The sequence below is a fragment of the Vanellus vanellus genome (genome assembly GCF_965231255.1).
Source record: "Vanellus vanellus genome assembly, chromosome: 31".
Lineage (NCBI taxonomy): Eukaryota > Metazoa > Chordata > Aves > Charadriiformes > Charadriidae > Vanellus > Vanellus vanellus.
Window position 1 is genome coordinate 352,848 of NC_138936.1, and position 20,868 is coordinate 373,715.

Genomic DNA, 20,868 nt, shown 5'->3' on the forward strand with positions numbered 1-20,868 from the left:
GGAAAAGGGGAAAAGGAAAAGGGGGGAAAAGGGGAAAAGGAAAAGGGGGAAGGATGCTGAGCGCTTTCCTCGTCGTCGTCCCCCCCCTTTTTTTTTTTCCTTCCCTGGTTTTAAATTGATTTTCTCCCTTTTGTAATCCCCCCCCCCCCCCTTCCCCCCTTCCCCCCTCCCGGCTCGCCCCCTTCCAGACTCGCTGTTGAGCCTCCCCTTTTCTCGATTGGGTTTATCCGCAATTAATTACCGCTCCGGCGCAGGTAATTCCCGGCCGGCGGCGGTGCGGCGTTTGCAGGAATTAATTATTAATTGGGGGAATGTTAATCCGAGCCCCTCCCTCAGCCCGGCGCCATCCCGCCCTGCCGTCGGGGCGCGATGAGAGCTCTCTCCCCCCCCCCCCCCCCCGAATTTCGCGTTGATGATGCTCTTAACGAGTCCCCGTTGCCATGGCAGCGAGGCGGGATGGGAGATGCTCCCGCCATGGCAACAGGCGTCGGATGGGTTTGGCTTTGCTCTTTTCGGCTACGGGAGCCCCAATCCTTTCCCCTCCCCGTTAGGTTGAGCGATGGAAGGTGAATTTAAAACCCGGCTGACGTTTCTTGGAAGCCAAACCTCCGGCTCCACGTACCTAAAACTCACTTTTTTCCCCCCCCCCCCCCCAAAAAAAATAAGCCGGGCTTTGCTTTCCAGGACGCCGCCGGCGATTTGGTCCCCGATTTCTGCGCCACGAGGGACTTCAGCTTCGCTCCGGCTCACCTTTTCCCCCCAATCCCCCCGGCTAAATGCCACCCACCGCCACCCCGGACCCACTCGGCGGGTTTTAATTAATCAACCTTCATATTCTCGCCTTAAGAACCCGACAGCCCTCGGCAATCATCGTTAGGGCTCGTTAAAGCTCTGCCTCTTGACCTGAAGCAACCGCATTATCGCTCCGGGTTTTAATGCGACGGCGAAGCCTTATTGCTTTTAAACGAAGCTTAGAGCACGTCGTTTAGGGGACAGAAAATTAAATAATGGCTGCGGCCATCAAGAAGCGGGATTAATTTGCTAACGAAAGCCACAAGTTCAAGTCTTGGGTGAGAAAAATGTGTGGTTTTTAATAAAGTCCTCCAAACTTCCATCCCTGGGGTCACTTTGGGATCCCATCGGACCAGGCTGACGCTCCGGGTTCGCTCCGCCGTGGTCCGAAGCCATCGGCCGGCCGCCGGTGTCACCTCAGGGTGGTCAGTCCTTCGTTAACCGCCACGCTGATGGCGGGGGGGGGAGGGGAGGTAACCTCAGCAAGGAGTCCCGGTGGCCACCGGGTTGACCATCAGCGCCGCGGCCTCGTCCTCGTCATGGCACTGCCTTAAAACCTCAACGTGAAACTTGAAGAAGTTGTTTAAAAGTGGAAAAAATCCATATTTTTGGAAGGATTTTTTTTTGGGGGGGGGCGGAGAGAAAATGGTGATTTTTCATCCTTTCGGAGAAAACTAGACCCATAATTTCACCGGAGGGCACCGGTAGAGTCTATGACAACGCCAATAATGCCACAATCCCGCCCTGAAGCGCAAAACCTCCTTTCTCCCTATATTTTTCTTGGCTTTTTTAACGGCTGAATTTATTTTCCTTTCTGCATAAAGGTGGTTTATGGAGCTCAGTTGCATTTTTTGGGAGCATTTTCTCTCTTTGCCCCCAACGGGGCCATCCCCCTCCTGCCCGTGAAGCTCCTTTTGAAGCTCCGTCCTCAACTGGGAGACGTCCCATCATCACCCGTTTCCACCGAGAAAACCATTTCCCCTCTTTTATTTTCCCCTCCCCTCCGGGGATGGAGGCGATGATTTACGCGAATCCAACGGCTAATTAACCTCCCGGCTAATTATTGCGTTTTTCTTTCCTAGGTTGAATTTTTTTAGAGCTTCGATTCCCACCCACCAGCCCTCGTGCGTTGCTTTTCCCGGATAAAACGGAGGTGGAGATGGGCGTTTCTTCGGGAGCCGACAACCCCGTGTCAAACCACCTCTTGCCCCTCCTTTAATTAGCGACGGGTGAAGTCTTGACGATGTAGAAAAAAAAAAAAAAAAAAAAACCAAACCAAAACAACAAAACAAAATCACGGGGGCTGAAAATCAAGGCAAGTTTGGCGCTTAAATGGAAAAAAAAAAAACAAAACAAAACACAATAATAATTAAGAGATGAGATTTTTCTTTTTCAAACGAAGGCGTCTTCCCAGCAACGGTGAGCAGAGAGTTGTTGTTTTTTTTTTTTTTTTTTAAATTTTATTTTATTTTTTGGGGGGGCTCCCGAGCGTCCCGATTCATCCGTCTTCTCCTCTTCGACCTCCAAATTCGGAGCCGGCAGCCAAATTTCTCAGCGGGATATCCGTCTCGTCTTCTCCGGCCTTCAAATTCAGAGGTTGGCGAGCAGAAATTCGCCCCTCCCCCCCCTGCTGCCCTCTAGGTCGCGCAGGGCTGGGGAAATGTATCGTTAATAACGATATAATGACTAACCGAGGGGTGGAAATGCTGACTCGGCGTCCGCGGGAGGTTGACGGTTGGCCCAGGTGGGATTTCTCCCCCTTGGCTATGACGTGCGTCAGCCTCGGGTGAAATATCGATCTGAAAAAGGAGAAAAAGAAAAACAACCTCTTCCAGCTGAATTCTGCCAATTTTGTGTCGGTGATGAACTGAAAGCGGGGAGATGTATTTTTTTTTAAAAAAAACTTTTTTTTGTTTGTTTTTTTTTTCCGAGAGGAAAGGGATCGGAGCCGTTTGCCGATGGAAGATGCTCCTCAAGAAGAAACTTCTCTGCTTTTCCGCGCTTTTATGTGAGACTTTGCAATTCTAAGGTGCGAAATGCAGTTGGAAGGGGGGGGGACGGACGGACGGACATGACACAGGACGCCAATAAATGCCGTGTGGGTCCTGGGACTGCTCGACATCCCCACTGTGGCCCAGGGGGGACCCCAAAGCCCCTCCCCAAAACAAGCCAGACCCCAAATTCTTCCTATTCCCACCACCTTTCCCAAATCTGCCCTTTTAGTTGTTCATCCCCATAGAGCTTCCAAAGGTTTTGGTTTGGTGTTTTTTTTTTTTTTTTTGGGGGGGGTATTAATAAAAATATATACCATATTAATAAAAGAATTTAAATTATCGGCTAACGCTGCTCCTTGAGGGATCTTCTGGTTTTCAACCCAGCCCGGGTGTCTCTGCTGTTTCGCAGCCTGCAGAGAGCAGCCTTTCCCTCCTCCATGAGAAGCTGCCAGCTTTTTTTTAGTAAAATGCCGAGAATCGGGCAAAATCCAAGCAACCCGCTCCTTCCCTTACGCTGGGACCCACGGCGGAGGAGGTGAAGGCTCCCCGAAAGGTCCCCAAATTGTCTTTATCAAGCAGGAGATAAGAATGTCGTCTTTTTCTTTCGTGAGCCCTTGAGGGTTCGTGCTTCGCCTTGGGTGGGGTGGGAATAAAAATTCACGGTTTTCGGGGAGAGATTATCACGTTATCGCCTGAGTCGGGAACTTGGGACTTCAGAAAACATCCCGAGACCTACAACAAAACGATGAGATTCGGGTCCTGCTCGTGATCTGCTCGCCGGGGCTCAAGTGAATGAGCCGAAATCACATGAAACGTGGCGATTTTGGGCTATTTATGCTACTTAGTGGTGAGTCGTTCCTCCTGCCGCTGTCAGGACAACCTTTCAGGGCCACCGTCTGCTGCCGGTCTCCCTCCTACCCCATAGACGCTGACGTGGCCACAACCATCAGCAACGTCCTACCTGACCGGCAGCCAAGGTGGCACCACGCGACCAACCCCTACAATAGAAGAAGGCTCAGAGATGGTGGAGGAGGATGATGTGCTCATGAAGCTCAAGAGAAGAAAGCAGGAGGTGACCGCGGCTACCTCATGGGGGTCTGAACTTGCCTCAACGCTAGGAGGACCAAGGGTGGCCTTCGTTGTCCTTAAACGGCTCCATCAGTTGAGTTGACCAACTGACCTTCCCTAAAATAATCCGTAGAAAGAATTATCTCAGACCGACGGGGGAGAAGGTTGAACCTCATGAGGTTCACAACTCTCCAACCTGTCCCGGTCCCTCTGGATGGCATTTCATCCCTCCGGCGTGTCACCGTGCCGCACAGCTTGGTGTCATACTATACTTTTATCGTGTTTTTCGGTAGGCTTCTGGCTCACTTTTCCAAACCAACCCCCCTGGGTAATGTCACATATCTCCAAATAAGTAAATTTGGCACTAAAACATCAAACCCTCCTCCTGTGGAGTATCTAAAGGAACTTGGTTGAAGAGCGCCGGACAGGCAGGTGGAGGAGCAACTACCGCCGGCAGCAAAGGAGGAGCCGGAAAGAGCTGAATTTTACATCGCATCCATGCGTTTGAGACACGGTCTTCACCTCTCCCCGTTGCGTCCTCCGAAGGGTTTCACCATCTGTCTCCATCACTTTTGTGGAGCGAATGCTTTGCTGTGAAAATTGGTTTGATCCGCCCCCCCCCCCCCCTCCCCCCCCCCCAAAATGGGTCTGGGTTTGCCAAATTTTCAGAAATGCCACCTCCAAATTAATTACCGGTTACTCATTTATTGGGTGGTCTGGAGCTTTGAAAGGGCCCCGCTCTGCGTAAGGGGGAGGAGATGCGTAAGGCGGAGAGACCAAGATGTCACCACCCAAGAGGTCCCTGTCCTACCAGGATGGGGAGAAGGTCGCGTCACGGATGCCTTGTCACCACCCCACAGGCTGACTTCGTCTGGGTCCAGCGTTTCTCCGGGGTTGGCTCCCCAAATCCACTTGCTGTGCAAAAAAGGAGCTCAGGAAAGACCTCGGAAGCTGAACCACCTCCCAGAAAAAGAGAAATGGGGGAAAAAAACCCACCCCACCCCACCCCACCACCACCAAACCATCTTTCTGGCTGTCAGAGAGGAGGTGGCACCACCAATTCCTCTGGGTGAGCTGGTGACAGGGGCGGTGACCAGAGGGGACACGGATGCTTCAGCCTACGTTTCATCCCGGCATCCCAACACGGGCTTCCGCGGCCGTAGGACCTCCCCTCCCTGAGCAAGGACACCCCGGTTCCTCCGCAGACCACGAGCCGGAGGGGACCTGGTGGGTCCCTCAACGAGGTGTCCTGAACCTTCAGTGAGCGCCCAGAGGGTGACGGCAACTTCCAGCTCTGGAGAGGAGCTTTTCCTATTCAAAAAGCCAGGATTTGTCCAAGGAATCAGCCTCGCAAGCTCCAAAATGCTTCTTGGAACCAAGTTTTCTTGGTTTTTCCAAGACTTTTCACCCCTCGCTCACCCCTCGAACCGCTTCTGGAGGCTTTTTCTTCGGATCCTGCTCTCCCCTCTTCTCACAGGAGTTGGTTTTTCCCGCCTTGTGCCTGTTAAACCCACCGGAAAATCCATTCTCAGATCTATGCCGAACGATCGTTAAAGCCTCGTTAAGCCTTAAGCTTCCTCCTCTTGATTTGTGGTCGTGGCCCCAGTAGGACATCAACACCTGAGCGCTGCTTTCCCTCTTGGGGGGTCCATCTTAACACCTCCTGAAGCTCTGCAGAAGCCAAGTGGGTAGAGCATCTCTTGGCTCCACCGCGGCTGAAGGAGGCAGAAGCGCGTGAGATACCTTGGGAAGGTCGCGAAGGACCCAGAAATTAAACCGCGCCTCCCCCAAAAGCGGCGCGGTTTTGAGCGTGAGGCCGTTCTCCCGCTGCCGTGAGACCTTTGCGTGCGTTCTCCTTTCCTGAATACATTCTGGTCCTTCTCGTGGGAGAAATCACCCGGCGCTGACTTATCTTGGCGAAGTTCCTCCTGGGGTGAATACCCTCAACCCGAGGCAGTTCCGGTTGCATAATTAACGCCGCTAATGAATAATGAAGCAAGTCTAACGTTGCAGGTGGGTTTTTTCCACGCTGATCGTTGGGTTTTAAGCGATTTCTTGGGCCGAGCGGCGGTCGGGGACGGACCCACGGGCGATGAAGGCTGCTAACGGCAGCGAGGAACCGCCGGTCCCCAGATGGTCATCCTGGAAGAAAAACTCTTGGGAAAGGCTGAGCTTGCTGCAAAAAAAAAAACCACAACAAACCACCACCTCCCGCGGCAGAAATGCGATGGAAAACTAATTTACTTTCTGTAGGTGGTGGAGAGGCACCAAGTTGACGCTCGAGCCGACATTTTTTCGTGTTTTTCCTTTTTTCCCCCACCCCTTTTCCTTCCTATAATGCGTCTGCTCGACGCGTTGGGGGAGAGGAGCCCGCGCACGGCGCCAACTTTGCGCAGCCGCGTTTGCAAAGGCGACGGGCGGGGAGAGGCAAAGCCCCCGCCCCCCCAAATTGGGGGGACGTGAAATGGGGGGTGGGGGGTGGGGGAGATGCTTCAGCACCCGCTGCCGCCCCCGTTCCTCTTTCCGCGTCCCCTCTGCCCTCCCAGCGATGCCAGGCAGGGGGTGCTCCCCCCTTGATTTTGCACAGCGCCCCTTGTTCTGCGCCTTCATTTGGCTCTTCCAGACGCAAACGGCTTTTACCGCCCCCTCTGATGAGCAAAAGGGGCTCCAGTTGGGGGCAAAATAATTCCGGGCGGCCCAAATGACTTAATTTCTTTTTTTTTTTTTTTTTTGCCCTGACGTTGCAGAATGAGTGATTCCCTTCTCCCTTGGCCTCCGTCACTCCAAAATTACAATTTTTCACATCCGTACCTCGGAGGAGCGCAACCCTTTGCCCGAGAGCCGGCGTTGACCTGCTCCTCCCCCCTTCTTCCCGCAAGCTCTGGGTGATGTCGTCCTCCTCCTCCCGACTACCCAAACGCGCCGCCGCTATTGATCGCGCCGCCTGCCTCGGGGATTTATTTTTGCCAGCCCGGCGGTGGCGGGCGACCGTGATTGACGGGTGGGAGCTGGCCGATCTGCGCTCGTGAAGGAAAACAGAGGGAAAATGTGCCTTCCCCTCCCTCGATTTCAATTACAGGGAAATGTTCTCCTCCGAGACGTCAAGCTTGCTTCTGGAGGACAGGACTCGCCTTTCAGCCCCGTCTCCTTCCCCCGAAGCTATTTACAGGCTCTCGGCGGCATCCGACTGCTTCTCCAGCAACGAAGGGAGGGGGAAAACGGGGAGATGGGGGGATTGTCCTCAAGGTCATACTGGGTCGATGGGTGAAGGACTTTCTCACCACCCTGAAGAGCGCAGCGGGTCCGCGGTAGAAGTCCTTCCGTCTTTGATTCGAGGAGAGCAGATATTTAGGGACATTTTTTTTTTTTTTTTTACAAGATGTGCTGCCTCTCGCTGCTCTCACCAAGTCCTCTTCTCTCTGATGACCCCTCTTCCCTTCTCCATCAGTGTAGGATGGGGACGACCTGCCCACCTTCTCCTCTGCTCCATCCATGTAGGATGATCCCACCCACCTTCTCCTCTGCTCCATCCGTGTAGGATGATCCCACCACACCCACCTTCTCTGCTCCATCCGTGTAGGATGAACCCACCCAGCCACCCACCTTCTCCTCTGCTCCATCCGTGTAGGATGATCCCACCCACCCACCTTCTCCTCTGCTCCATCCATGTAGGTTGAGCCCAGCCACGTTCTCCTCTGCTCCATCCGTGTAGGATGATCCCACCACACCCACCTTCTCCTCTGCTTCATCCATGTAGGATGATCCCACCCACCCACCTTCTCCTCTGCTCCATCCATGTAGGATGAACCCACCCAGCCACCCACCTTCTCCTCTGCTCCATCCGTGTAGGATGATCCCACCCACCCACCTTCTCCACTGCTCCATGCATGTAGGTTGAGCCCGGCCACGTTCTCCTCTGCTCCATCCGTGTAGGATGATCCCACCACACCCACCTTCTCTGCTCCATCCGTGTAGGATGAGCCCACCCACCTCCTCTGCTCCAGAAGACCGCCCAAACTCCAGAGCGAGGCTATTCTGCAGACCACTCGTGCCTCATACACTGGTTTGTATTCTCCTCCTGAAAGCTTTGTGGAGCCCCACTGCTCTCCTGAATAATAATCGCGGCAGAAATAAGGTAAGAGGAGGAAACAAGTCTGGGCTCAAAGCCACCGAGAGCAGCCATACATTTTTCATTCCCCCGACACGCCAAATTAACGCCGCAGCTCCACAAAGCCCAGCGACGGGGAGACATGTTTGCGTAACAGAAAACCGGGGCAAGAAAAGCGTTAGGGGGAGCCGTGAGAGGGAGCGACGACTTGAGCGAGACATCGCTCCTGGGTGCCTTTTCCAAACAAACCTTCGGACATACAAATGAGCCCACCGGTAACGTTCCTCACGGTCTTGCAGAAAGCTCATTAGGAGGCTAACGAGGGACGCGGGCTTGGAGGCTAATGCAAAAGCATTTACATATTCTCCCTCGGTTGTTGGTTTTTTGGTTTTTTTTTTTTTTTTTTTTTTTTTGAGGCGAAACCAGGAGAGCTCACAAGCAGTAGCAGCCTCCAGACTTTTCCCCGCCTTTCACCAAAAATCTCCTTCTTTTTTTTTTTTTTTTTTTCTTTTTTGCTTTCCAGCATCACAAAAGCACCTTTTCCTACGAAAGGTCATGTAACTCCTGCAGCTGAGCACCGCGACAGCGCAAGGCTCGTATCAGCTCTCCCGGTTTTCCCCGCGACGCATACAAAGCCGGAGCCGTAAGCCTCCCCTGTGAGCTGTATGGCATTTATGCTCCTCACCTTCTAGTGCTTTCACATCTCAAACCCATCCAATTTATGGAGATGACCCAGGAAAACGAATACCCGTCTCTGGCATTTATCAGTTTGCACGGCAGAATCAAGCATCTTCCTGCTCCGGCGAAAGGGCAAATACCGCGACGCTGATTAAAATCCTACAGTCTTTTCCACTAAAAAAAACCACCAGACTGAGTTCTTCAGGTCCTTCTACGTCCCGTTTCTTTGGGAGGACCTCCTCCCCTCCTCTCCAGCTCCTTCTCCTCGGTGCTGCTGCGACGGAAAGGCGATACGGCAGCAATTCGCGGTCTGCTGCGGTCAACGAGGACGTTGAATTAAAAACTCGAGAGGAACCTCGTGAAGTTCGACAAGGAGAAGTGCAAAGTTCTGCCCCTGGAGAGGAACAACCCCATGCACCGGTCTCTGCCGGGGGCCACCCAGCAGGAAAGCAGCTTGGCGGAGAAGGACATCAAGTGCTGGTGGAACATCGAGTTGACCAGGAGCCAGCGAGGTGCCCTCGCTGCAAAGAAGGACGACGGTGTCCTGAGTTGCATTAGACAAAATATTGCCAGAAGGTCGAGGCAGGTTGTTCTTCTCTATCCGGTGCTGGTGAGGACACATCTGGAGTAGCGTGTCCCGTTCTGGGCTTCCCAGTACAAGAGAGATGACATGGACGTACTGGAGAGAGTCCAACAAAGGGCCATGGAGGTGATGAAGGGCCTGGAGCATCTCTCTTGTGAGGAGAGGCTGAGGGAGCTGGGACTGTTCAGCCTGGAGAAGAGAAGGCTCAGGGGGATCTCATCAATGTCTATAAATGAGGGTGCAAAGAGGATGGAGCCACACTTTTCCCAGTGGTGCCCGGTGACGGGACCAAGAGGCAACAGACACACGTTGAAACACGGGAACATCAAGAAACACTTCTTTACTGTGGGGGTGACCGAGCACTGGCGCAGGAGGTGGTGGACTCTCCATCCGGGGAGACATTCAAAAACCATCTGAACGTGGTCCTGGGCAACATGGATGGAGCAGATGACCTCCCGAGGTCCCTTCCCACCTCGCCCATGCTCTAATTCTGGATTTATCAGCTGGCAGATTTTCAGAGGACCAAGGGTCCTACCTGTCCCCGCTAGGCTGACAGAGACCCACCGAGGCAGGGAATAACGCTGGAATTTCACATAACTTTTCTTCCGTGATCAATTCTCCTCGGTGGACGCTTCAGGAGGCAGCAAGGCAACCGGAGCTCGAAGCAAAGAGATGGAAACGAAGCTCTTTGCTGGAGGGGTCAAGTCCCCCCTCTGGGTTTTCCAAGTCCAGAAGAAGGTTGCGGTTTCTTCTTGCAAAGCGCCCATTCCAGGCGGTGACCCAGGGCAATCTCCCCGTAGCGCGGAACACAAATGAAATGCAACGCTTTGGCTAAGAAAAACCCTTCGTTAGATTCCCAACTACTTTCTAAAAGCTGGAAAAAAGCCCAATTAGAAACCGATCCGGGGCAAACACCCATGACGGCGGCACCGGTGGGACCAGCATCCGTGGGATTCGATGGCCCAGATTCCTCCTTGCAGATGTGAATCTGGGAGAGGTTGGATGGGAGGTCTCACAGGGAGAAGGATGCTCAGCAAACCCCAGAGAAGACAGACCATAAAGCGATGACGCGCGTCCTTGGAGTTGAGCTTCATCCCTCTGCAAAGCTCTGGAGCACGTCGGTGGTTTACCTGTTAGAGCCAAGAAGTCTACGGAGGGGAAACGCAGCTCCTCTGACGCGGGAGAAAGCAGGAGGAGAGCAAGAGGTGCTGAGCACGCGTAACGACTACCTGAGAATATAGTTTTTAGCTAACGAGTACACGAGGATATAGCTTTTGGCTAAAGACTGCGTGAAATTGTAGGTTTTTAGCTAAGAGCAGCCATCCAACTGACCCTCCGGTCTTGCGCAATCCATGGAGACTGGGGATATTTTTCCAGGACCATTGCTTTCTGCCACCAATTTACTCATTGCCAGCTTCGATCCCTCTTTGCCCACAATCAGGGCACTAAGCTCATGGGGAGAGAAAAAAAAAAATATATTAAAAAAGAAGATAATTTTAAAAAAAAAAAAAAAAAAAAAAGTAAGATAATTTAAAAAATCGATAGGCAGCCAGATAATCCTGCTGTAAGTACACCCTCGCCCCATCTCCCCTGTCCCCTCGGTAAGGCGACAAGATTTGATCCCGGCAGCAGACGCAGAATGACGAACCGCGCGGGCGCGCGTGCGCGTGCGCGCGCCCACAGGCGTAATGGTTTCGCACAGCGGTCGCCCTTCAAGCCAACATCGAACGCTTCCAAATTTAGCCCTTGTTCAAAGGCTTGTAGGGATCTAACGCCGTATCGATCTGGTACGCGTGAAAGCCGAGGCGACGTGTCCGAGAGGAGACGGTCCCGCCACTTACTTGTCAAAATTAGCGTCGTGCATTTGGTGAAGGAGCAAAAGAAACAGCAAATCCAGCGGGTATGGGTGAAGAACACACAAAAATAACCCCCGGGGTGGGTGTACATGGTCAGACCAGGTTGAGTTTCGCCAACTTGCTGCGAGAGATGATGCAATTTTTATTTCGTTTTCTTTTTTAATGCACGTATTCGGGGTTAATTGCCTATTAGCAGAGTCCTTGTCCGGAACGAGGATATTTAAAATGCACGAAAAGGAGAGATGAGTCCTGTTCTCGGACACCCTCTTTCATAAGGAAGGAGGATGGCTCAGTGGACGCGTGCTGGATGAAAACTAAGCCACAGCCGGACCCAAAACCAGTCTTGCCCCTCAAAAAAACGTCACGTTGTATTAAAGAAGAATGCAAACGGCATCCTAAAAAAGCAATTTGCCATCCCGGACACGCAAAGCCCTTGCCGTTACAGCCTCTAGCTTGCAAGATGAGGCTTTCCGTCCACGCAACAGGGTCCTAAAACCAACTGGAGGTTTCAGAGATGCAATGAAACCCCCCAGTCTGGGAAATACAGTGAGTTTTGTCCCGGTCAGCTCAAGCCTCCAAGAGATTTTAAAATGACTGGATGAAAGCAGACGAAGGAGCAACACGACTGGCGTTACATCTGCCTGTCTTTGGCTCTCCAGGTAGTAGTCATCTGCAGCCACTTCTTGAGGTCTTGGGCTCCCCAAAAACATCACTGCCAGATACAGAAAGTACTTGGCTCTTCCCTAACCCGTTCTTTTTGAGAAGCTCCGAGTGCTTTTTCGGTGCCAACACAAGGTTGGCACGTGATGGGACAGCTTGAAGTGGGGTGGACCCTGATGGGGGTAGTGGTGGCACCTGATGGGACAGCTTGCAGTTGTGTGGACCCTGATGGGGGTGGTGGTGGCACCTGATGGGACAGCTTGCAGTGGTGTGGACCCTGATGGGGTGGTGGTGGCACCTGATGGGACAGCTTGCAGTGATGTAGACCTTGATGAAGGTGGTGGTGGCACCTGATGGGACAGCTTGTAGTGATGTAGACCTTGATGAGGGTGGTGGTGGCACCTGATGGGACAGCTTGCAGTGATGTAGACCATGATGAGGGTGGTGGTGGCACCTGATGGGACAGCTTGCAGTGATGTAGACCTTGATGAGGGTGGTGGTGGCACCTGATGGGAGAGCTTGTAGTGGTGTAGACCCTGATGGGGGTAGTGGTGGCGCCTGATGGGACAGCTTGCAGTTGTGTGGGCCCTGATGGGGTGGTGGTGGCACCTGATGGGACAGCTTGCAGTTGTGTGGACCCTGATGGGGTGGTGGTGGTGGCACCTGATGGGAGAGCTTGTAGTGGTGTAGACCCTGATGGGGGTAGTGGTGGACCCTCATGGGGGTAGTGGTGGCACGTGATGGGACAGCTTGCAGTGGTGTGGACCCTGATGGGGTGGTGGCACCTGATGGGACAGCTTGCAGTGGTGTGGACCCTGATGGGGTGGTGGTGGCACCTGATGGGACAGCTTGCAGTGATGTAGACCTTGATGAGGGTGGTGGTGGCACCTGATGGGACAGCTTGTAGTGGTGTAGACCCTGATGGGGGTAGTGGTGGACCCTCATGGGGGTAGTGGTGGCACGTGATGGGACAGCTTGCAGTGGTGTGGACCCTGATGGGGTGGTGGCACCTGATGGGACAGCTTGCAGTGGTGTGGACCCTGATGGGGTGGTGGTGGCACCTGATGGGACAGCTTGCAGTGATGTAGACCTTGATGAGGGTGGTGGTGGCACCTGATGGGAGAGCTTGTAGTGGTGTAGACCCTGATGGGGGTAGTGGTGGACCCTCATGGGGATAGTGGTGGCACGTGATGGGACAGCTTGCAGTGGTGTGGACCCTGATGGGGTGGTGGTGGCACCTGATGGGACAGCTTGTAGTGATGTAGACCTTGATGAGGGTGGTGGTGGCACCTGATGGGAGAGCTTGCAGTGATGTAGACCTTGATGAAGGTGGTGGTGGCACCTGATGGGAGAGCTTGTAGTGGTGTAGACCCTGATGGGGGTAGTGGTGGACTCTCATGGGGGTAGTGGTGGCACCTGATGGGACAGCTTGCAGCAGTGTAAACCCTGAAGTGGGTGGTGGCACCTGATGGGACAGCTTGCAGTGATGTAGACCTTGATGAGGGTGGTGGTGGCACCTGATGGGAGAGCTTGTAGTGGTGTAGACCCTGATGGGGGTAGTGGTGGACCCTGATGGGGGTAGTGGTGGCACCTGATGGGACAGCTTGCAGTGGTGTAGACCCCGAAACGCAGGAGATATAGCTGTTATGGTCAAGGTAGGAAGGGACCACTGGACATCCTCTGGTCCAACCAGGCCCCCCTAGGGTTGGTTGCCATGGACCACGTCCAGATGGCTTTTGGATACCTTCCCCTTCCCCTTCCCCTTCCCCTTCCCCTTCCCCTTCCCCTTCCCCTTCCCCTTCCCCTCCCCCTCCTTCCCCTCTGCTGTTTTTTATTTTTTAATATATTATTTAAAAAAAAATATTAAAAATGATGAAAAAAGGAAAAAAACCCAACCCAAATCAGCATCGCTGCTCTCCAGCCCGTCGGGGTCAGGCAGCGGCGAGCGGAGCGTCGAAAAATAAAAAGGAAACGGGGGGAGGTGGGGCCTTTCGAGGGTCACTGCACCCATAAATCAGCTTTTTCTTCCCTTCCGCTCCCACAGCGTCTTTGGTCCGAAAGTCGCCGTCGTGGCGAATTCTACAGGAGATGTCAGCGGCTCCCGTGGTTTCGGGGGGGTCTTTGCCGGGTGGCCTTTGGTGGCGTGAAGTATTCCTGGGTATAGAACAAGTAGAAAACAAGACTTTAAAAAAAAAAAAAAATTAAGTTATAATAGTTATAATATATAAAGTTCTAATATATAAAAATAATTTAAAAATTAAATAATAATGACAATAATAATAATAATAATAATAATAATAATTTTAAAAATTCAATTTGGCCCCAAAGCCCTTTTTCTCCCTTCCAAAAGCCTCGCCCTTTCCACTTCACCCAGCGCCTCCGCTCTCGGCGGGGGCCGCTCGTTAACCCAAGCGTAAAAAACAACCAATAATTACTGGAGCTCTTTATCACTCGCGGCCATAAAACGACTCGCTAAAAAGCCCCAGATCTGCCCGTTTCTGCCAAAAACCGTTATCTTTTTAAGCAGCTCCGTGACTTCCACGCGCTGCGTCCGCCGTAAGAGGAGACCACAGGAGACCACGTAGGGATGGGGACGAAGAGATGTTTTTTTCTTGAGGGGGAGGGGAGGGTCACAGGCTTGTAGAGTCCCCCATAAACTATTTGGCAAAGGACATCAAAAGCGGAACGTTTTATTAATTTGACAATTTAATCCCGAGAACGGGGCTTTTAAAAACCAGCGACGTCCGGTCTCGTTAGCTTTGCCCCAGACGCTTACGAAGCACGAGGGGAGGGGAAGGGCTGGAGCCTGTGGACTCCTCGACGCTCGCAGGTTAATTTGAATTAAGAGGTGAAGTTAAGGAACCTGTGGGGGGAAAAAAAAAACCAAAAACCAAAATGTTGGGGAAAGGCCACGTTGGACGGGGCTTGGAGCAACCTGATCTAGTGGGAGGTGTCCAAACCCAGGGCAAGGGGTTGGAACTAGATGATCTTCAAGGTCCCTCCCAACCCAACCCATTCTACGGTTTTATGGAATTTCATCTTTGAGGAAGCTCCTACAGAGAGGAGGAGCAGTGGTAGATGACCTCCCGGGCAACGGTACCTCCGGCACATCGGGTTCAGCAGAACATCACGGACGTTTGGGGCAGATCCCATCACCAGGAGATGATGCGGATTCTGACGGATGTACCCATTTCTATGGTTTTTTTTTCCTCCTTCTCCAATACCATTTTTCTTCCCTCCCTCTCTACCTAACCCTCTTTTCTTCTTTAATGCACTTTTAAATACTTCATAGCACATTTAATGACCCATTTAGCTTATACACAGCTGATATTTTCATCCGATGATGAAGGGGCTTTTACCTCTGGAGATCAAGGGCTAGAAATGCATGACATTTTTCCTTGGCTGTAGCCGTTAATTGCGCTTTTTTTTTTTTTTTTTTTTTTCATTTCAAAGACATGATAAATCAGCTGAGTTACAGCTGCCCAGAGAAACGGTTTTCTTTATGCCATCCCCGGCGCAGCTCGTACCGCGGAAAGCCACCCAAGGTACTCTAGGGAAGAAGTAGCCCAGGTCTGAAGAGAGGGGAAAAATGGCAGTTTTCTACTAAATAGCCTGATAAATGGGATTTTCTTTCTGCTGCCAGTTGTTTCTGAAGGTGCTACTTATTCTCCCGTGTAGAAAAGCAGGTAGCGTGGAGGCAACGGGAGCTTTGCAAAAGCCAGGAGGAACCTCTGCGAGCCCAACCTCCTGGCCACCGCTTGGGCTTTTCGCTGAGCTGGAAAGAAATATCTTTTTCTGAAGCAGAATTGTAGAATCACAGAATGGTTTGGGTTGGACGGGACCTTAAAGATTCTCCAGTCTCACCCCACCCCCTCTCCTGGGCAGGGACACCTCCCACCAGCCCAGCTTGCTCCAAGCCCAGTCCAACCTGGCCTTGAACACCTCCAGGGATGGGGCAGCCACAGCTTCTCGGGGCAACCTGTGCCAGGGGCTCACCACCCTCACAATCAACAATTTCCTCCTAATATCTCCCCTAAATCTCCCCTCTTCCAGTGTCAAACTGTTCCCCCTCATCCCATGGCTCCCCTCCCTGATCCAGAGTCCCCCCCCAGCTCTCCTGGAGCCCCTTTAGGCACTGGAAGGGGTTCTGAGGTCTCCTCAGCGCCTTCTCTTCTCCAGGCTGACCCCCCCCACCTCTCCCAGCCTGTCCTCCCAGCAGAGGGGCTCCAGCCCTCCCAGCATCTCCGGGGCCTCCTCTGGACGTGCTCCACCAGGTCCATATCCTTCTTATGGTGGAGATGCAGCCCAGGTTGTCGTTGGCTTTCTGGGCTGCAATCACGCGCCGCCGGCTCATGTTGAGCTTCTCACCCACCAACGAACTCCCTCAAGTTCTTCTCCACAGGGCTGCTCTCCATCCATTCCCCGCCCAGCCTGGATGCGTGCTTGGGAATTAAGCTCAGGGCAGGACCACCCAGCGTCCTTCCGCTCGGAATAACGACCCGGTTGCTCTTTCGGCTCCACCTTCCACCCGAGTCAACAGAGCCGGGCTTAATTCCTCCCATCCACCAAAGACCCAAAACCGATGTGTGTGCAGATTAAGCAGCAAGATTTTTTTGCTTGGGGGGGATTTGTTGTTGTTGTTGTTGTTTGGGGATTTTTTTGGAGGGGTTTGGGGTGGGGTTTTTTTTTGTTTGTTTGTTTGTTTTTAGCATTGCAGGAGGTCTTTCGGAAGCGTACCCCACAGCCGCCATGGATTCGAGGTAATTACCGCTAAAAATCGCGGCTCTTCGGTAAGCGCAGGAGAGCCTTCTGCATAATTAAGCCGGAAATAATAAAAACTGGTACGAGGGAGATAAAAACTACCTTCCCCGACATTTTTATTTGCAAGTCATCCACGTGCGCCGCGGGGAGTTCAAGCTGTGGACTCTTAATTGGAGATGTTCCGTCATCATCCGCGGCGCTGGTGTGACCAACCTGCTGAAGTCACCCACGCAGCTGATGGGATGGGGAGGGTGAATGTCACCCCCAAATCTCCTGGAAATGGGGAAAAAAGGGAGAAGGGGTAGGTTTGTTGTTTTTTTTTTTTTTTTTTTAATCCCCATCTTTTTTAATCCCCATCTTATTTTTTTAATCCCCATTTTATTTTTTAATCCCCATCTTATTTTTTAATCCCCATCTTATTTTTTTAATCCCCATCTTATTTTTTAATCTCCATCTTTTTTTTTTTTTAATCCCCATCTTTCTCTACGCTTTAGAGGACGGAAACTTTTCTGAGCCAAAATGGTCCCAAATTGCGAATTTGCAGGAGTTCGGCCATCGTTTTAAAGCTTTATGTGGCCACAGGAACGACGAGAAGACACCTTCTGCTCTCGTGTCCCACTTTCGCGGTTGCGTGTCCTCTGTGCCCCCTTTTTTGCGAGGTCCGTAATGCTACAAAAAGCTCCAAGAAATGTTTTCGACCTCTGCTGCCCTGCCTAATGCTAATTCCAGCCGACAGACATGCCTCTGCAGCTGCCGTGGCTCTAGGGAAAAGAAATATATATATCGAGTATTTGCAGCCCGACCAGAAATGGCAGAGAGATGGAGACGGAGGGGGGTGGTGGTGGTGGAAGAGACGTGGTCTTCTTCATCCCTGGAAGCCTTCCGATGTGCCGCGACACCTTGTGTTCACCCTCGGGTGCGGGATATCCACGTGCCGAGCAACATCCTCCTTTGCCAACCGATTTTCAGGCGTGGTTTACGTTAGATATTTTGGTAAAGGAGGTTTTTCAGAAAGGACGTGCTATTTTTTTCCATTTTTTTTGGTTGTTTGTTTTTTGTTTTTTTTTTTTTTTGGGTAACTTTGAGTCAAGGTTTTGCCAGGCAGGAGGTGCTACATCAGTGGGATGAATGAAGAAGAGACAACTTCTGCCTCATCGTCTTCCTTTCTTGTTAAACGCCCGTGTCATCTTCGATCTTTCACGTTAAATTTACTATTTCAGCGGACAGCAAGCTACGAAATGAGCCTAAATTACAAGAAGTGGGGCTTCAGCTGAAAAGGCCGCCCCCCCCCCCTTTTTTTTTTTTCCCCCCCTCCCCCATCGCAAAGATAAAACACTCCTGCACGAGCACGAGCTCAAGTCCCCTTAACCGCCTCTCCAATTCATTAAAGACTAATTTCTCAGCTGGTTGAGAGCTTTTCAGGGTCAGCCTGGAAGCGGCGCACCGGTGAACTGCCTCCCAGAAGCCGATCTTAAACCTTAACACGGACACGAAAAGCATAAATCTGATTTTAAAGAGGGGGGGGGGAGGAAATCGTGCAAACAGCAGACCAGCAAGGGAAATTCCAGGAAAAAAAAGAAAAAAAAAAATCGCTGGAGGTGAATTTTTGCTGGTATTGCAGCGGAAAAAAATGTGATATATATGTAGAAGAGATTCTCCAACGGGCAACGGCACACGAAAGAGTCTGATACAGAAACCCGAATGATCCTGTATCTCTAATTTAATCATCAGACGAAATTGATTATTTTGGGGGCACCGAAATCCGTAACAGAAGAGCTGAGCCAGGAGGGAGGAGCACAGTAAAAGAAAACTCCCCCGAAATCCAGTGATTCGTGGTGCTGGTTTGCTTGAAAGAAATGGGTTGAGTCAGGAAATCGTTTCGGTTGAGCTTCCAAAGCGGAGACTTGCAAGAAAAATTAAAGCAATTTGGGTGCGCGCACGGCGCATCGCCTTGTGGTGGACGGGGGGAAAATGGGCTTCGAGTCCACACGGGATCAGCTGCTGGATGGAAAACTCGGATTTTCCACTTTTTAGCACTTACTTAGCCGTAATTCTTAACATTTTATTGGCAGCACCCTCCAGACACTGTGTTTTTTTTGCTTTTTTGTTCTTTTTTTTTCTTCTCCTTTTTCCCTCCACCCTTTTGTTTGGGGGTGGTTGTGGGTTTTTTTTTGTTTCTTTGTTTTTTTTTTTTTTTAAGTTTTTTTTTTCTTTCTTTTTTTTTGCAGAAAGTCTTCCTGCATAGATTTTTCCCCCCTCCTCTCCCGTCTGCAGCACCCCGGGGCAATTCACACCATTTTTGCCTTTTTTTTTTTTTTTTTTTTTTTCCTTTGAAGTTCAGCACCAGCCCCGATTCTGCAAAGTTATAACCCAACTCCTTACGACCGGGTTAGAAAACTTATTTTATAAACCGAACAGCCCAGAAAACATAAAGTTTGGCGTGAACAGGACAACCGTAACATTGAATAAAAATGGAAATTCATGTGCGCGGGGGGCGGTAGCACCAGGTGAGGAGATTTTAAATGCGATTCCCATCTTGCTGAATCCTCGACTCTCAGAAAAAGAAGCAAGAAAATCAAAATACACAAACCAAACCCAAAATGCGCCCTGCTCTTGAGGCTGCTCATACTCCCATTATTCTCATTTCTCCCATTTCCCCACCCCCACCCCCGGAATGCATTTCTGACGGCGGTGCAGAACGTCGAAGCGTGCAGCACATGCAATTAAATTAAAGCTACGGCACGAGGAAGGAGAGTCGGAAATAAGATTACACAGACGGTTCTATTAAAATCTCCCGTCCTATTCACAGAGCGCTTGATGGACAGCTCGAAAAACGGCTTAATTGCAATTTCAAACCTGTGCAGAATCAGACGTTTACCACACTGCTCCAGTCATTAACTCTGATTTCACAGCAAGAAACGATGAAATAGATGCTGCGGGTTTACCGGCGCATTTCTCGACGCGAATTTAGAAAAATAAAAGGAGAACGTGAGATTTGAGGGATAGACCTGCACCCAAGAGAGAGAAGATATCTCATACTTGAGTGGATAGAAGTGGGACAAGACCCGGTTGCCGGAAGTATAAACCAAATACACCCAACGCACGAGGTGACGAGTGGATGAGCGCGATAAAACCGGACTCTGAACTGGTCCAGATGACTGCGAGCACGCCAAGGTGCAGAAGAAGTCCTCCGATTTCCGAAGGAATGTCAAGAAAACACCAAGAGAATAAGTTTTAACACGACTTTTTAAAAGCAATCCTTGTTCCCAGCCCAGTTCGGTCCTTTTAACAGCCCCGGCACCATAAAAGGTCCTGAGTTATCCTCATTTTTAAGTAAATTCTTGAAAAAAAAAAAGAAAAGCAGGGGAGAAATGTAGCCTGCTGAAAATTACGGTTCCTACTTAAAAAAATCATTATAATAAACTTTTAAAATTAGAAAAGATAGAGGAGGGAGAAAAAGCGCTCCGAACCGCTCACAGTATATACCCAGAAAGGAGAGGAGGGGAAAAGTGTCATTTTTTGACCTAATTGTCTTGGTTGCGCTGAAAACCTTCTTAAGCGTTTGCAGGAGCTCTTCCTGGGATGTCACCTTAGTTCGAGGAGTAAAATGGGGTGAACGTGAAGGGTGTGTGCAAATCCAATCGCGATTGACTGAATTAAGAATATAAATTGATTTTTCCCCCTCTTTCCTTTGACCCACAGCTCCTCCTAAATAAAGCAACGCATTTAATCAACCGGGGCACGGCTCAAATCCCAGTTAGCCCAGCAGGGGCCAGATGCCGCGGTGGGCGGTGGAAGGGGGAGCTCAGCCCACGGCGTGAGCGCCATCGCTCAGAGGACAGGTTTGATCATGTCTTCTCAACACTTCATATGTAATTTGGGGGATTTTAGGTCTTTCGTGCTCTGGGTTGGAGCGCGGTGGCGTTACGCAGCTCTCCAGCATCCTTCCCCCCGATATAGTGGCCATGAAGGGTGACCCTCCATCCTCAAGCACCAAGTCAACCCAAAATGGAGTGTGGAGAACACTGGGTTGGTTTTGTTTTTTTTTTTTTTCCCCTCCCTAAAATAGGACTGCTAATAAATCTACTGAGCTGAGAAATTCTGCCCTGTGTGACCCTTTCCGGGCGAGGGAAGACTCTTCGTGTCCACAAGCTCATCAGCTCTTAATTGCCAATTAACACAAGAGCACAAAGGAAGGCTTCGTCTCTGCCTCCTGATCTGCCGGTTTCCACGCTGTTCACGTCAGCGGTGAGCTCTCTGGGCAGGAATTTCTCTCCTATCACTTCATCTCCGAGGATGAGCCAGGGCTACCAAGGTCTGAAGTGCCACCACAACACAAGAAAAACTCTTCCTGAAGTTGCAGCGTCA

At 51.2% G+C, this 20,868-nt stretch overlaps 1 protein-coding gene and 1 long non-coding RNA gene across 2 annotated transcripts in view; both read left to right on the top strand.

Annotated features, from left to right (window-relative positions):
- LOC309682694 overlaps positions 1-3,125 on the top strand; it is a 5,169-nt gene extending 2,044 nt beyond the window's left edge. The window contains exons 2-3 of the long non-coding RNA XR_014270148.1: positions 685-1,070; positions 1,875-3,125. This is a non-coding gene — a long non-coding RNA (uncharacterized lncRNA). The remainder of the gene's footprint in view (positions 1-684; positions 1,071-1,874) is intronic.
- Positions 1-20,868, top strand: part of CCDC9 (coiled-coil domain containing 9) — a 206,193-nt gene that overhangs the window by 42,826 nt on the left and 142,499 nt on the right. The window lies entirely within an intron of this gene.